Source organism: Castor canadensis, chromosome 2, assembly GCF_047511655.1.
Source record: "Castor canadensis chromosome 2, mCasCan1.hap1v2, whole genome shotgun sequence".
NCBI classification, from domain to species: domain Eukaryota; kingdom Metazoa; phylum Chordata; class Mammalia; order Rodentia; family Castoridae; genus Castor; species Castor canadensis.
Window position 1 is genome coordinate 19,507,775 of NC_133387.1, and position 8,540 is coordinate 19,516,314.

General features: G+C 42.2%; 1 pseudogene; it reads right to left on the minus strand.

Moving 5' to 3' along the window:
- Nucleotides 1–522: 522 nt before the first annotated feature.
- Nucleotides 523–643, minus strand: LOC141421113 (small nucleolar RNA SNORA42/SNORA80 family; annotated as a pseudogene).
- Between the last annotated feature and the right edge of the window lie 7,897 nt (nt 644–8,540).

Genomic DNA, 8,540 nt, shown 5'->3' on the forward strand with positions numbered 1-8,540 from the left:
GGACCTCAGTCCTGGAAGAGGCACACTACCATTTCCCTGCAAAAAAGAACTTCAGATCAAGGCCCTCAGGTATGAATTTTTCTCAACAACCCTCCTGGGGGAAACTAATGCTTGGTGCTTGATTGCCTCAGATGATCAAGTTGACAGCTTTGAATAATTACCCTGATTATATTTGACATGAAGAGTTACTGATCTTAATCAGATGTGTGTATTCAACTGTTACACACACACACACACACACACACACACACACACACACAAGCTAGGAAAATTGGGGAGACAATACCCCTTTAATCTGGTGTTATGGAATTTTGTGCCAAAGAGGCCTTTTAGGGACCACATAGTGGGCCCTGTATAACCAGAAAAGACAATTTTAACCCAGGATAGATAGACAGAAATTATGTATATTTATTCATTGAATGTACCCACCAGCTAGAATGCCTAGGATGAGAAGACATGCTTCTAACTACTAAGAAAGTCATAGGCTCAAAAAGGTGTGACTGACATAAACGTTTTTTTCCCCACTGCGCAACCTACTTCAGTGCCAGTAACCTACAGGCAGAGGCTAGGCAGTGGTTCAAAGCCAGTTTGAAATGGGACACTATGAGAGACCCAGGGGATGGGCCTCATTCAATAAACATTTCTTAAAGCCTTTTAACTGTGAAATGTAAGACATAATGAAAACCACATCAAGCCTTGGCATGTGGAGCAGTGCAGTAATGTGGCAGAGGGAGGAACACATTCAGCCACGGAGGATGAATCAGCCTCAGAGGAGTGGAAATGAGCCAGACCATGCAGGACAAGCAGAATTTGCTAAGTGAAGGCCAGAGATTTGGAGCAGGATGCAGAGAAATGGAAGGCATATGGCATTCCAAGCTGGGGATGTGGCAGGTGCAAAGATAGTGACAAAAGCAATGTGAAAGGGGGTTAAAAAGTGAATAGATGATCTCACTTACATGTCAAGTCTAAAAATGTTGAGGGGCTGGGGATGTAGCTTAGTGGTAGAACACACGCTTAGCATTTGCAAGGCTCTAGGATTTAAAAAAAAAGTTAAGCTCATAGAAGTAGTGAGTAGAATGGTCATTGAGCAGAGGCTGGCGGGGTGGGGGTAGATGAGGAGAAAGAAGATGTCCATCACAAAGGGAAAAAATTTCAATTACACAGGAGCAGTCAGGTCTCATGTTCTATTATAGAGCATGGTGACTATTATTAACAGTAATGTGTCACATATTTCATAATCCCTGGAACAGTAGATTTTAAACATTCTCACACAAGGAAATGGTAAGTGTGAGATGTGCCGGATTCAGCAATTAGCTTATTTCATCATCCCACAATGTATACAGGTCATAGCATCATATTGCACCCCATAAATATATACAATTATTATTTGTTGATTTTAAAGGAAATAAAATTGAATTTAAAAAAGTGAATGAGATGCAGCAATGACAAGAAATGAATTGAGTTGGAGACATGGCTCAGTGGTAGAGTGCTTTCCTAGCATGCTCAAGACCTTGGGTTCTATTCTCAGCGCTACACAATAGATATATGATAGATAGAGAGATAGATGATAGCTAGAGAGATAGATGATAGATAGAGAGATAGATAAGAAAAAAGAAATGAACTGTAGTTAGCTGACAATATGGAGTAGTCTTACAAATACAATGTTGAAAAAAAGAAATGTTAGAAAAAATATATAGACTCATTTCATACATACAAATATTTAATCCTAAAAACAGGTAAAAGAAAACTGCATGTCACAGCATTAAAAAGAAGAGGGCAAGTTGATCAAAAAGTAAGAATGTTACATACTTCTAGAGGAAGGCAGAGGTTTTTATTGGGAAAGCCATGTGGTGAGGCTTCTGAAATACTGTTTATGTTTCACTCCTTAACCAGTAGAGTACAAGAGTGTTTACTTTTAAATTATACATGATGTGAGTATGAATATATTTGATGTTTGCATCTTTCTCTGTGTGGGTTATACTTCACAAAAAACATAACCAAGGTAACAATATTACATTGGCTCCTGAAACTATTCAGAATATAGCTTTTCAAGAAGCAAAGAAAATTGTGAGAGTGATTTAATGAAATTACATTATCACCTTTGGCCAAATCTTTCTGAAGAGGAAGCAATTCTTTCTCTTAGTTTCTATCAGCTAGGATGGAAAGCTTAATAACTTGGTACAGTGTGACCATAACTAGGACCCTTTCTTGCCAAGGAGATCACTTATTTAGAATTGGAATGATGAGTATAATGAACAGAGGAAAAGAATAACAGCTAAAAGTGCTGTAAAGTCACTGTTCCCACATGCTGACGTTAAATGCAACTGCTATATACTTTCCATTCTTTATGTTGAACTCATTTTAACATTTTGGAACATTTTAAAACAGTACAGAAAATTCCCACATACTTTTCTCCTAATGTTAGCAACTTAACCACAGGACAATGATCAAACCAGGAAATTAGTTTTGATATAATACTATTAACATTACATATAGATATGTATATTCATATATTATATATATTAATAAAAGTAATTTTTTTATTAACAACAGTACCAAGAACCTTTTTATGCAGCTGACTTGGAGCTATGTTCAAGTTTTTTTCTTAATTGAATTTTTCAATTCAATTTTTTTCTTAATTGAATTTGTAGTTTTCTTATGGCCCTCATTCAATGAATTTGGGGGTTTGTTTTATTTTGATGGTCTTGGGATCTGAGCTCAGGGCCTTGCACTTGCTAGGCATGTACTCTACCACTTGAGTCACCCCTCTAGTCTTTTTGCTTTAGTTACTTTTCAAATAGATTTCCCTGCTTTTTTGTCTGAGCTGGCCTCTGCAATTCTCCTACTTCTGCCTCCCTACTAACTGGAATTATAGCCATGAGCCACCATGCCAGGCACAATGAAATTGTTATTGGAGTGTTTGGATATTTGGTCATTTAGATTAGTAATGATAAACCCATACAGTTAGCAATTTTGATGAATACCTATGTCCTCAGGAATAAGGACCAGTGCAGAGAGGTATTTTGTTATGTTGTTGTTGTTGTTTGTCACAGTACTGGGCATTGAACTCAGGGCCTTGGCCATGTGAAACACAAACACTACCATTAGGCTCCGTCCCCAGCTCTGTTTTGCATTTTTGCTGGTTTCTTTGATGTTTGGTTTGGTGGAGAACGGCTGAATTTTCATACCTGCTTCTTTATTCAATTTGTTGTGACACTTTTTTATTTGCCTTGCATTCAGTGGTGTCAGTATGCCAGGGTTATTCAGCCATTTTCTGAATGATAAACACTTGCCTGTTTCCAGCTTCATGTTTTTCATGTTGTTCTTGCCACAGTGAATAATGCTAAGCTTCCTCTGTGTATTTAAAAAGAAAACTGAATGGGAATTGAAGAAATGAGGTAGCCAGGGAAAACTATTTTTTTTTATAAATATGAGATTCTCCATCTTTATTGTAAGTAACACTGGACAGTTTTAATCCATCCTCATTCTTTTTTTTTTCTGTGGTACTGAGGTTTGAACTCAGGGCCTCGTGCTTGCTAAGCAGCCATCCTCATTCTTAATGCCTTTATGTGTTCACTCTTACAATTTAATCAATGTGCACAGGTAGGACTTTGACCTGTCCTACCATTTGTCATTACTATCTGTAGAGATATCTCATATCTCTGTTATACCCTCAGCCTTCCTTCTCCAGTCTCAGTGTGAGGTTCTTAAGCAAAAGATAGATAGAAAACCACTAAATTGAACCTTCTTTTATAAAAATAATGGCTCATATTTCAGTGAGAGCCACCCTTTGTGTCTTTGGAGAATCCCTGCAATGATGATGTGATGGTTAATACTGATGATCAGCTGGATTGGATTGAGAGATGTCTACGTGATTAGTAAAGCATGCTTCTGGGTGTGTCTGTGAGGGCGTGTCCAGAGATGATGCTCACGTAGGACAGCAAGTAAGGGAGGAAGGCCTGCCCTGTGTGCAGCACCATCAAATGCAGAGGAAGAGGGTGGAACAAATGTGGAAGAAGAAGGATGCTCACCAGGACAGGCTTGCTGTCCACTTTCTCTGCCTCCTGCCTCCCGTAAGATAAGCCACTTTGCTCTACCATGTGCTCCCAGCCGTGAAGTTCTGCCTTACACTCAGGGGCCCAGAAACAATGGAGCCAAGTGGCCATAGACTGAAACTTCTGAAGCCCCGAGGCAAAAGAAATCTTTCTTTCCTTAAGTTGTTTTCTCAGGAGTTTTTCACAGCAATGAAAAACTGACTAATCAGCTGTTAATGATGCTCTCTACTTTCTAGATGAGGTCATTAACTTTAGCCAGTGGCTAAAGTATGTCATGGAAAAACTCAGATCCTACTTCCATTAGGCTTCTAGTCTCTTACCACTTGTGTGAGTATCTTAGAAGTCATCTTGCTCTTGCAGTCCACCTTTTCTGCATCTATAATATGAGGAATTTGGAGTTAGTGATTTTGAAAATTCTTCTCTGTTCTAATATATTCCCACTCCAATGATTTGCCACGGGTACGAGTTCTGTGTAGGTCTGAGGATGTGGCAAAAACCAGGTGGTCCACACTAGGGCTTGGTCTACAACTCACTAGCCCAGGATGCTGATCAATCCTCTTCTTTGTGGGGTTCCAAGGCCTCATGGCTTAGCCTGATCTTCTAAACCCTTTTCCTAGGCTAGCCTCTTAGGGCCATGGTGCTACCTGATGGCTTAGCTAAGACTAGGAGTGGATCTGGAAACTCTGGCCAGCAGGACTGGAAAGAAGATATTGGGCCAAAGAGCCCTAAAGCAGTGAGGCAATAATCTCCCAGGTGCCTTTCCGTTGTGACCAGTGGTGTCCACATGCATGTCACGCATGAAGAAAGGCTCTGAATGACAGGTGGGTTCCTAGTACAGCCCCTAAAAATAGCACAGTCAGGGCTTCACTCCAAAACTGTGGCAGTATCAGCAAGTTAATTAAGAAATCTGCCAGTAACGATGAGAAAGCTGGCACATTTCCCATGCCGATCAACACTGTTCAGGATGAGCAGAGCGGCTGTTTGTTCAGAGAGTTGAACTAAGTCACAGACTGAGAGAACAGCTCCTTGGAGTGGGTTTCTTCATGTCAGAGATCCAGAAAAATTCACTTCTCCCAGTGCATATGCTTTCAGATCAGATGACATTTCCATGGACAACTGTATAGGATTTCCATTTAAGTATCCAATATCACAGCCAGTTCCCATCATGCCTTTTAATTTTCCTTTTAATTTAATCCGTTTATGTTTCATGATGTTCAGTTTTGAATCTGATCCTCAATTAGGTGGATACTGCCTGACATTAGGTTTTAGATGATCTAAGGAAAGTACAGTAGCCTTTTCAGTGTACTGATGGTGGGAGAAAGGCAGGTGTTGACAGTAGAGAACTGAGCAAGTGGGGAGGAAAAGGGAAAAATAGGAAGGACAAAGAAATAGGAAGGGCTAGGTGTTGGTGGTGTATACCTGTAATGCCAATACTCTGGAGGCTGAGGCAGGAGGATCACAAGTTTGAGACCAGCCTGGGCTACATAGTAAAAGGAAAGAAGGAAGGGAGAAATGGAGGAAGGAAGGGAGGGAGGGAGGGAGGAAAGGAGTGGTATGTTCCTCTCTGATCTTGTGAGCATCTGGTCCCTGAGCCAACTTCTGTTAAGAAGAGGTGTAGTGTTCTCCCACATCTGGATCTGGCACTCAGGGATAAGAGCATGTAGGAAGTTTTTTTTGTTTTTGTTTTTGTTTTTTTCCTATTTGCTCTAGTCCCACATGTGCATCTGCTGGCTGGCTATTTCCACTGTTCCTTCCCAACCAACATGCATGAAAACTTCTTTCATTTTCCCCCAGCCTGTTTCTTTCCCTCCTCTTTCATAAGCTTTATTTTTTAGTACAAATAAAGAGGAAATGTAGATATGGGCAAAACCATGAGCTAGAGGTAGACTTGTGTTCTTGCCTTAGTCTCACACTTTACTGGGTGTCTCTGGGAAGACTCTGGACCTTTCAGTGGGGAACACTGGTGTAGTGCTACCTATGGGAGCTGCTTACCAACCATGCTCAATCACCATGTAGCACAGTATTGCATCTATACACTTTTTTAAGGGGACTATACTAGGGTTTGAACTCAGGGCTTTGCACTTGTTAGGCAGGTGCTCTCTACCACTTGAGCCACACCTCCAACCCTTTTTGCTCTGGCTAATCTCATTTTTTTTTTTTGCCATCCTCCTATTTCATGCTTCCCGCCATAGCTGGAATGTCAGGTACATTCCAGCATATCCAGCTTTTTCCCAATGAGATGGTGTCTAACAAACTTTTTTTGCCTAGGGCAGCCTTGAACTGCAATCCTCCCAATCTCACCCTCTGAGTTAGCTAGGATTATAGGTATGAACCACATGTGCCTGGCTGATGTCTACACTTTTATCAAGACTTTAGTTTTAATTATCGTGACACCAAATTCTGTTCATAAATGCCCACCTTTTATTTTTTGCTATGGATCATTTTATCTGAGTCATTATTTAGTGGCTGTGCTAGATTTTTTTTCTGATTGCCCCTCCAACTTACTATTCACCCTTCTCCATCCTAGGCTGTGACCTTGGAGGCTGACCCACATGGACTACATCAACAAGTTCCTATATTCACTGACTTTGCTTGAGTTTGGCCAATGGGAAACACCAGTAGGAAATTAGAGGAAGGAAGAGAGTGAAGCTATGCCCTTTGGTCTCTTGAGTACCTACATGTGACGCATCTGGTATCCCTCAACCAGACTTCTCAAGTCATCTCCCTAGTGTTGACTCTCTCCTCCATGTGCAAATCCCCCTTCACTCCCCTCGTTCTTGGACCATGCCATCCTCACTAAAGAACCCAGAAAGGATGACTCCTGTGCAGGACTGCATGCCCCAGGACAACTGGCTATATTCATGGGATCATGGCAGGAGCCCATAGTTTCAAGCTCTGGATTATGACACATTTATTATAGTCCTCTCATCCCATCTCTACCTTTGCACATGATCTAAATTGTGCCATCTGCTTCCTATTTGAAGTCTGATTGGTAGAGCATTGGAAAACAAGTTGGGAACTTGGGCAGGGGACATGTAGGCACCATTTCTGAGGTTCAGAGAGCCACTTTCTGATCTCCTATCAATAAGGGAGAGAGTATTTGTGTTGCCCTGCCAGTATGAGCCTTAGGTCTTGCTAGAAGAGCCCACACTGGCCCTCCTCTGAGCATGCCCTTTCCCCCTTGCAAGGAGTCTGGGGCCAAGAGGACATGTCATCCTGGAGTCCCCCTTGTAGACCACATTCCCATTCCAAAATTCTGTTATTCCTACCCAGATGGCCACCTGCAGATTCTGTGCAAGCCCTTTCCCAGGCCCAGCCAAACAGATGCAGACAGGGTGAGGATAGACATATCTTGGATGTTTGGGACATCCACTGCTTGCACCTCAGGCTTCTCATGGTGTGGGAAGGGTGAGGAAATGAGAGGTGTGGGTGGTGAGCTGAGGCCTGCTATCCCTGTGCTATTCCATTTGATTACAGAATTTGAGGAGCCTGATTTCTAAGCGCAAAGTGAAAAAATGGCCACCAGGTTGTTATGAAGGTATATGTCAGAGTGGATGGTAGAACATATTTATTGCTCAGTTTGTTAGCTTTATTTATAACTTTCCAATAAGTAGACACATGGCATGTAAACCTCCATTTGTATTTCTGCCTCAGGCTCTGCAAATATTATGGGTGGGTGGTCTTCAGAGTAGTGCTGTCCCCAGTTGCTTCTGTTCAGTAGCAGGGAGCCTGTCCTCTTTCCAAGGAGTCATAGGAAAAGAGCCATGCATGTCCGCATTAATCTTTGCAGTGAACTTAGCCTTTTTCTGAGATTCTCTTTGTCAAGTTCAGTTCCCTTAAGAAACAAGATATGATGACTGATGTAGAAAGACCTTTCTGATGCCAGGATGAAGGGTGTCTATGGAGGCTAAGCCTACAGTTAGATTCTTTGAGTCATCTCTACTTTTTAGCTCAGACTAGAAAACACTGGGACTTCCTCTCATGAAGGATGGAGAAGAAAAGACAGATGCTGTGAGAGAGCAAGAGGTTCCTCCCACCATGCCATGCTCACTCCAGAACCCAGAAAGGATGCCTCCTGTGTAGGACTACATGCCCCAGGACAATTGGCTGTACTCATGGGACCATGGCAGGAGCCCAGGATGTGGGCATCTTGCTGCTATTCTTGCCGGACCTTCCTGGGAGGCACGGAGTATGCTCCAGGGAGCAGGTCCACCTTTGTGGGTGAGGCTGAGTGCGTTAGTGCCCTGGCCATGTAAGTCTAGCGTCTGAAAAGGAATTGACTGGGGAGGAATGAAGGGCACTGACAAAACTATGAGTGGGAGAAATTGCCCCTGAATCCAGCAGCCTCATCTCACTGTTGCCCTGGCCTGAGGACACCACTCAAAGTTGGTCACTAGGCCTCTACATGACCTACACTGCCTCCCAGCAGGACTACTCATGCCTTTGGGGCTAGGAGATCAGGATGAGAGTCATCTTTATTATAGT